We start from the raw sequence: 9,162 nt of genomic DNA, 5'->3' as shown, positions 1-9,162 counted from the left end.
TTTCTTTCTTTCATTCTTTCTCTTTCTTTCTTTCTTTCCTTCTTTCTCTTTCTTTCTTTCCTTCTTTCTCTTTCTCCCTCTCTCTCTCTCTTTCTCTTTCTCTCTTTCACTTTCCTTCCTTCCTTCCTTCTTTCTTTCTGTGTGTACCCATGTGATTGGGTGGGGAAAGGTGATGGATTGTGTGTCAGCAGGGAATGGGGGAAGGAGCAATCCGGGAAGGTGGAGGCCCAAAGCCACCTGACCTCTAAGGGATCTCCTCTGTGTTAAGTTCTCCACAAAAATGTCCCAGGGCAGCTCCGTGGGAGATCTCCAGTTCGAAACACGTGGCAGAATTTGGGCCCCTTTCCGTGGAATTGTGCAGCCTCACTCCCAAAGCCCGCAGGCCCTAGTCCCAAGCACAGACACCCCCACACCCGCAGTCTCTCCCAGGCCTCCAGCCCCAACTTACAGTCAGTAGCCATTTAGGAAAAGTCTGAATGCTTCCCCTCCCCCTCATCTATCTATGTGTCACCTTTTCCACCCTCAAGCCAAAGAACCCGTGACTGGGAAGCCGGGGACTCCTGGGTTCTGGGTCCTGGTCCTCTTTCCCCCATGACCCTCACTGTTCCGCTCGCCCGGTGCCGGGAGCCTGAAGTGAGAGGCTGAGCAGCTTGGCACGCTCTCTAAAAGCAGGGCGGCCGGCAGCCACATTGCTGTGGAAATCTCTTTCCTCCAGACCCCTGGGAAGGCCCTGGGTCTGGCCATGCTGGGAGATAAAGCGGGCCCTGAGCCTGGGCCTGGGCCTCCTTTGGGGAGCTGCTGGGGCTCTCCTCAGCTCCCAGCTTGCCCGGCCTCTACCCCCACCCCCAGGACTGCTAAGCAGCTCGCGCTCCGTCAGCCTCTCTGGGGGGCACTTGGAGGCTCCGAGGCCCGCCTGGCCGCTGCTAGTTGGTCTGGGGAGGGAGGGAAGGTGGCAGACTCGAGGGTCTGAGGCCTGGAGAGCACCTGGGAGGGCTGGAGAGGGCTCCCGAGAGATGCGGGGAGTGTTGGGGAGCTGGGGCGGCCCTGCAGAGGTCGGGGGACTCCAGGACCCGCCCTTCGGTGCCACCCCTTCCACTTTGCTCGGCACCCCGAGCCTCAGGTCCTCCTTCTTTCTGGAAAGGAGGGGCCCCGTCCGGAGGCCTGCCCACAGGCACGAGGAGGGCCGCGTCCCCCAAGGGTTGGGGTTGCCATGCTAACTCTCTGTAAACAAGCACAGCTGTGCGTGCTGGGGGGGGCAGCTCCATTTCCAAGGAGTCCTCACGGCAGAACCCAACGGGGACCCACGGAAAGCCACGAAGCAACGAGCAGGGCTGTCGGAGAGAGGCTCAGCCCCCAGCTGGCCAGGGCACATGGAGAGGAAGTGGCTGGGGGGCTTCGGGACCCAGAGAGCTCCCCGTGTCCACCTTGGGAAACTGAGGAGACGATGGCCCCCCTGCTAAGTCACTGGGGCGGGTGCCAGCCTGCTTCAAAGAGGGCCCATGCAGGCTGAGGGCTCGCCTCCGCAAGCTGGACTCAGGGCATGGACCCCAAGGTCACGACAAAGCCCCTTTGAGCCCCGAGTCCCCGGGGTCTCCTAGTACTCCTTAGAAGGGCGGATTTAGGTATTCCTGGGAAGCACCTTTATGTCCAAACACGGGTGCAAATAGAGATGAGCTTTGGTCACTCTGCCCCGAGGCAACCGTGCCGAGCAGCAGATGGAGTCCTGGCCTGGAGTCAATAGGACTCATTGTCCTGAGTTCCAATCTGGCCTCAGATACTTCCTGACTGTGTGACCCTGGGCAAGTCACTTCACCCTGTTGGCCGTCATTTTCTCATCTGTCAAACGAGCTGGAAAAATATCTCTGTCAAGAAAACGCCAAATTGGGGCACGGCTGGAAACAACTGAACAATAACCGCAGCAACAGCAAACAACGAGCTCAGGCTTCTGGGCCCCATTCTCTGTAGCCGGCCCCTCCCCATCATACCATGCTGCCAGCCGTCCGCTTGGGCAATCTGTCTCTCCTTCTGGTGAGTGTGATCCAGGCAAGGATGCCGCCGTACCCGGGAAGGGCGAGCCACTTAGCTCCTCCGGCCTTCCATTCTCCATCCCTGGGAGTCCCCCAGAGCCCACGCTCCTCCTCCTCCTCCTCCTGGCAGTCCTGGAGGAGGATTCACGTGTCCGTCTCTGTGTGTGTCTGCCTCTTGGCAGTGCCGGGCACATCAGGAGGGCATGCGGGCACTGGGCACTGGCTGGCCAGGAGCTCCCTGGGAAAAGCAGCTGTGCGCGTGCCATGTGCTTTCCCCTTTCCTCTGGGTTTGGCACATTTTCTCTAGTGCTTTGCAGATCTGGAAAACCAACCAATCCCAGCCCAAGGCCTGCTTTGTACCCACAATTGGCCAGTCGGGGGGGGGGCCTAACTAGTGTTTACACTGAAACTGAACTGCCTGACTCTCTGAAGCCAGGAAGAGGCAGCACCAGCCCCCCGTCTGGAGAGCACGAGCCGTCCTGCTTTCTCTCCCCGTGGGGCCGGCCACCGCTGCTACTTTCAGCTCCCACTATGGGACTGCGAGCCCCCACCAGGTAGGGGAGTCTCCTCCAGTAAGGGCCAGTAGAGGCGGCTCTTTAGGAAAGGCATTTCTTTTTTTTTTTTAAGCCCTCGCCTTCTGCCTTAGAATGAATACAAGGTATTGGTCCTAAGGCAGAAGAGCGCCAAGGGCCAGGCCAGCCATTCCCAAACCTTTTTGGCCTGCCGCCCCCTTTCCAGAAAAAATATGACTCAGCCCCCTGGAGATTAATTTTTTAAATTGTAATAGCAATGAATAGGAAAGGTAAATGCCCCTGTGGCCATCACCACTCCCTGGATCGCTGCAGCACCCACCAGGGGGCAGTGGCGCCCACTTTGGGAATCACTGGGCTACCCAATGGGGGTCAAGTGACTTGCCCAGGGTCACCCGGCTGGGAAGTATCTGAGGCCAGATTGGAATCTTGGACCAACCATCTCTGGGCCTGGCTCTCCATCCACTGAGCCACCCAGCTGCCCACCAGCAAAGGCATTTCTCTAAATGGCATGGTAAGGACAGTAGTGCCAACCGTTTTCCCCCAAATGCCCTCTGCTACACTTGTGCCCACAGTCTAGGGTGGAGGTGGAAGCAGAGGAGAGCGGGCCCAAGTCTAAAGAGCTGTGTTGGGGAGGCACATGTGTAGGCAGTAGATGGAGCCCAACAGCTCCAGCAGAGCCCCAAGGAAGCTCGGCCACTAATCTCTCCAGTGTTCAGCCAGTCTGACTCCTCATCAGCTGGTGGGACTCGAGCAGATTTCTCGGCTGCCCAGCTGCCGTCGGGCTGGACCGGGGGGCGGGGGACGACGTTCTTCTGCTCCTGGCAGCTTTTCAGGGTTCAGAGTTCCTATCGAGCGAGCCAGTCCTCTGGCCAAGGCCTGGGAGAGCTGGTGAGTATCTCACTCTCCTTGGCTGGATGGTGACCATCCTCCTGCGGGCATTCTTCTGGCTGGGCAGCAAGGACTGGCAGAAGTCTCTGTGCCCTCTGCCTCACCACCTCTGCTTGTGGCCTTGCCACCTCCTGGCGGGAAGCGAGTGGAAATACCCTCAGCTTCGGGGGCAGTTCCATCCGCCGGTCACTCTGTGATGGCCCAACGGGAGGGGTCCCAATTCAGCCTTAGTAGAGGTCAGGCTCAGATAAATGACGTGGGACGAAGGCGATGAGTCAAATCCATGTAATGAAATACAGCCTGGGCCCTGGAAGCAGAGCCATTGTCTCACTGGCTTCTTCATAGATGCCGGAGCCGCAGAGCCTCCTGGAGGCGCGGGCCATACGGGGCCTGCGGCTGAAGAGCTTTAGTCCATTTCGGCGTCTGCCTCTGTTCACGTCTCCCACTCTTGCGTCTCTGGGCGGCGTGACTAGAAAGGCGACAAGTAGATCGTGGTGCCTCCTGGTTCTTGCCCAACACGTTTTCAGGGCTCTCTTTGCTCCCCCTTCCCCATGAGGCTCCTTTCCCCTCTCCTCTTCCAGAGAGCCTTCCCATATAAGAAGTTATTTTCTTGGGGGCAGCTGGGTAGCTCAGTGGATTCAGAGTCAGGCCTAGAGACGGGAGCTCCTAGGTTCAAATCTGGCCTCAGACACTTCCCAGCTGTGTGACCCTGGGCAAGTCACTTGGCCCCCATTGCCTACCCTTACCAATCTTCCACCTATAAGTCAATACACAAGAAGTTAAGGGTTTAAAATTTAAAAAAAAAAAAAAGAAGAAGTTATTTTCTAAACTTCCAGAGAGGAGAAGAAGAGAAAGCTTAGCAGAACCCATCTACAGAGTGAAAGAAGCTGGCGAGCTGCGCCATGCTCCACTGCTGTGGACTAAGCCTGGGCAGCGGCGTGGTGGGTGGGATCTTTTCACGCCTCTTCTTTGGGGTTCCGTGCGTGCGGGCTTAGTGCTTGCTCTTTCCATTTGCAGAGTGGTAGCCAGTCTCACTTTGCATCCGTTCATGGAAAGCTTCTGGGGCTTCTTTGTCTTCATCGCACTCATCATTTCTTGTAGCTCTTACAGCAGTATTTTATGACATTCACGCAGCCTGGTTCCTTCAGCCATTGCCTACTTGACGGGCATCTCCTTTGTTTTCAGTTCTTGGCTGTCCCAAAAAGTGCAATGGTACCAACACTGGCATAGGGAGAAGCTTCTTTTCATCAGCGCCGGCCTTGGGGAATCAGCATGGTTGTAGTTTCTCTGGGTGGGGGGGAGGCAGATTTAGAACATTCCAAACTACTTTCTAACGTGGTAGTCCCGAGTCTCAGCTTGCGCAATGGTCTGCTTGTCTTCTCGTAGCTCTTCCAAGCAGAAGATCCCTGTTTTTGTCACCTTTGCCAGCTTTCTGGGTGGGATACAAGACGTCGTTTTGATTTGTGTTTGTCTCCTCATTGGTGACGTGGCGCTTTCGAGTTTTCTAGCTCTCCTTTGAGAGGGTCGTCACTGTCACTGTGGGAAGGCGCTTCGGACCCCTCAACTAGCAGGAAGGAGCTCCTGCTCTCAGAGGAGTCTCTTAGATATTTTCCATCTTGGTTACCAACCTTTGTCCAAGAAACGGGATAGAAGGCTTCCTCCTGCTCAGCCACTCCCCTTCTCATAGCAGGTGCATTGATTTTGTCAGTGCAAACGCTCGGCACTTTCATTTGATCCACGTCCTCTGCCTGAGCTTTGTGTGCTCTCCATTCCTTGTTGGGTTGAGGGTCCGTCTCGTCCTCGCGGGCGAGGCGAGGGATAGACGCGGCTTCTCTCCTTTCGGCAGGCTCCGGCCTGAGTTCGGTGGTGCCAGTCTGGGAAGTGACAGTCAGGAAGCTCTTCTCCAAATTCATTCCCGACGACATGCACCGTGACACAGCAGTGTTGCAGGGAGGCGAGGCGCCAGGGAGGTAGGCAGGGCACGACGGGGTGGGGATGGGGAGAAGCCAGCAGCTGGCCAGCGTTCAGGGCTTCCCCCATTTCAGTTCCGGAGCTTTCTCTGCCCATCTCGGCCTGGAGAGAGACAGAGAGAGAGAGAGAGAGAGAGAGAGAGAGAGAGAGAGAGAGAGAGAGAAGTGTTCGGAAAGGGCCCAAGGTATGGCCGCGCCAGCCACGGTGGCTGCTCCTTCCCTTTCCTCTGGATCCTCTTTGTGCCTCCGGAGCCCTGCCCTCTGCCAGGAGCAGATGCTCAGGGGAAGGCGACCAGCTCTGGGTACACGGGCCAAGATTCCCTGCTCAAGTCTAAACTGGCTTTCGGGTGGTTGTAAAGATGTCGTCCCTCCTGTTTCAGGGGCTCCCAGGAGTCCAGGGGGGGCGGGGTTGGGAGAAGAGAAGAGCCCGGCTCTCGCGGGCAGCCCGTCTGCTTTAATTAAAGTGTGCACAGCCTGGAGAGGGTATCATTTTCCGGTGAGTCACATCATTTCCTGGCCCAGAAGCTCCACTCTTCTTCCTCGGGTGTGCTGCTCAGCTCTCGCTGCAGGTTTGAGGCCCCCATGATTCAGAGGAAGCTCGGTGCCAAGGGCCGTTCCCTGGCCTGGAGGACAGGCAGCGAATCTCTCTCTGTCTCCGTCTCCATCTCCGTCTCCGTCTCTGTCTCCGTCTCTGTCTCTGTCTCCATCTATCTCTCTGTCTCTGTCTCTCTCTCTGTCTCCGTCTCCATCTCTGTCTCTGTCTCTGTCTCCATCTATCTCTCCGTCTCTATCTCTGACTCTGTCTCTGTTTCCATCTCTCTCCCCGTCTCCATCTCTGTCTCTCACACACACGCATACATACATTCTACAAATACACACGTGTGTGCTTGGCCCCCCCATACACTCTCTCTACACATATACCCCCCACCTCCCCACCCCCACAAACCCCCCCACATACACAGCTATGCACGGGGGGGGGCCGGATCCCCTGAACTGTGCATCGTGGGCACACGCCCTGGACCCAGACTTGACTTGACTCGACTTCCCTCCCCTGGCGTCCTGGCGTCGTCGCACAGAAGGGAACAGGCTCATCCGTCCTTCCCTTCTGCAGCTGAGGTGCTGGTTTGGAGGCGAGCAAGGGCAGAGCTGGAGCTCCCGGGAGCGCGTTACTCCATCAAGCAGGAGGCGAGGTCCTCTGCGGAGAGGGAGGCGAGCGCTGCCCGGGGAACCTTGGGAAAGGCCGGCTGGGAATCGCCTGAGGAAGGCCAAGAGCCTCGCCCCGCGGGCCTCCCTGGGACCAGGGAAGAGCAATGCGGGGAGGCTCCGGCTGGCCCCGTTGTGTGACTTCACGCATGGTTCAGCCGCCCAAGAGGAAAGGCCTGGAGCCTGGCAGGCGGCTGAGAAGGCCAGGAAGGCACGGACGCACCGAGCCATCCAACAAGCACTGATTTCTCACTTGTTTCTCAATGAACAAAAATCTATTTTCTCCCCCTCCCGCCTTTATGTAAGAGACAGAGAGAGACAGAGAGAAGGAGAGAGACAAAGAGAGACAGAGACAGAGAGACAGAGGGGGGGGCTCAGAGTTCTGCACTGGCCCCCATCAACAGGATGTGCCAAAGCCTGACATCATCACCTCTTTCGAGAGGCCAATATTCAGGCAGTTGATAAACATCTTATTAAGTGCCCACTAAGGGCAGCTCAGTGGCACAGAGGACAGAGCCAGGAAGACCTGAGTTCAAATCCAGCCTTGGATCCTTGTTGACGGTGTGATCCTGGGCCCTTCACTTAACCTTGGTTGCCTCAAATTTCTCCTCTACAAAATGAACTGGAAGAGGAAACGGTAAACCACTGACGTGTCTCTGCCAAGAAGGCGCCCAATGCAGCCACGAGGAGTCGGGCATGTCGGAAGGGGCTGCACACTGCGTGCCAGGCACTGGGCTTGGCCGCAGGCATCCAGAAAGAGGCAGAATTCTTAGTCCTCGGTCCTTGGCGACCACGGCGTGGTGGCTGCTCTAAAAGCCTTCCTTGGGCCTTCGTGGGGAGCCAGGTGCTCTGCCAGGTGCTCTGCTAGGTGCTGGGGACGCGCAGATGAAAACAACCGGGCCGCCTCTCCGGGGCCTAGCGCTCCACTGGGGAGAAAGGAGGAGGAGCTACGGACAGCCAGCAGCAGGGAGGATGGCCGGGAGGCCCTATTTCCGGGGGGCTGAGAAGAGGAGCAGCGGGAGCTGATGGTTTTGAGGACGAAGGGAAGTCGGTTCATGAGAGGGCGAGGGCTCGCTGGGCTCCCGTGACAGAGGGGGGGCAGAGCAGGCCGAGGCCTGGAAATGAGAACTGAGGGAGTCGAAGGCAGGAGTCTAGCCAGTGAGTGATTCAGGCAGGGAAGAGAGGAAGGGTGAAGCGGAAGCAGAGAAGCATTTCCTTCTCCTGGAGGTCCAGGGAGAGGCCCAGAACGTCTCCGGGGGGAGATCGTGGCCTAGCTGGGAGCGCCCTTCCTGGCACCGGGATGTGCTCGTCCCTTGGCTGTCAAGCCTGCTGAGTGCCCGTTTCGGGAGCTCCCCTTTGTTCCATGGCCTCGCTGTCCAGCTGGGTGCTGGTTCAGTTTAAGAATGGCCAAGGCCGAGCCCAGCTATCGGAGGCCCCTCGCTCGGGCACTCCCCCTGGGCTTGCAGTAGACCTTCCTGGGCCTCCCAGGCCCGGTGAAAAGGAACAGGTTGCAGACTTAAGCCGGCACGCACGTCCCCACAAGAAAAGCAATAAGGACGTGAATTCGTTTTGCAGAAAGAGCACTGTTTGGCCCACAGGGAAAGGAGCCCTGCTGGTGCTCAGACTGGGGACCGACCATCTCTGCAGCTTCCCTGTCAAATGCCAGAGCACTGGGAGGAGACTTCCTCTGGGTCGTGGAGCCAGCGGATGCAGAGGAAGGCTTCGAACCCCCGTTCTGTTGCCGCTCAGAACCACTTGGGGATCCCTTCGGTTGCCCATGACCCTCTTCAGAGACTCCTCACATCCCAAGGACGGGCGCGGGCAGCAGGCTAGAAGCTGATGGCTTGGAAGAATATCTCCGAAGAATATCTGAGGCTTCTCAAGCCAGGTGTTCCTGCATTCAGGAACCAACTCAGCTTAAGGAACTCCCTCCATCCAGTCAGGGGACAGACCCCCGGTTCCTGCAGAGGAGGTCAGTCCCTTGAGACCGCCTGGGATTGGGCAGTGAAGTGGGGAATCCGCAGGAGGTAAAAGCCCAGGGTTGTTGGGATCGGCCTGTCTTATTAGTTGTGATTTAGAACTTTTCTTCATGCAGGCTGTGAAGACTTTGTAATTCTTTTGAGAACTGTTCATATTCTTTTTTATGTTTTTTTTTTTAATTTTATTTAATTGATTAATTAAGAAAAATTTTCCAGGGTTCCATGATTCACGTTTTTTCCTCCCCTCCTCCCTCCCCCCTCCTGTAGCCGATGCCCAATTCCACTGGGTTTTACATGTGTCATGGATCAAGACCTATTTCCATAGTATTAATATTTGCACTGGGGTGATTGTTTAGAGTCTACATCCCCAGTCCTATCCCCATTGACCCATGTGATCAAGCAGTTGTTTTTCTTCTGCGTTTCTGCTCCCGCAGTTCTTTCTCTGGATATGGATAGTGTCTGTCTCGTAAGTCCCTCAGGACTGTCCTGGGTCACTGCATTGTTACTAGTAGCAAAGTCAGTTACATTCGATCGTGCTACAATGTATCCGTCTCTGTGTACA

Source organism: Gracilinanus agilis, chromosome 5 (genome assembly GCF_016433145.1).
Source record: "Gracilinanus agilis isolate LMUSP501 chromosome 5, AgileGrace, whole genome shotgun sequence".
NCBI classification, from domain to species: Eukaryota; Metazoa; Chordata; class Mammalia; order Didelphimorphia; family Didelphidae; genus Gracilinanus; species Gracilinanus agilis.
This window is presented reverse-complemented; position numbering follows the sequence as displayed.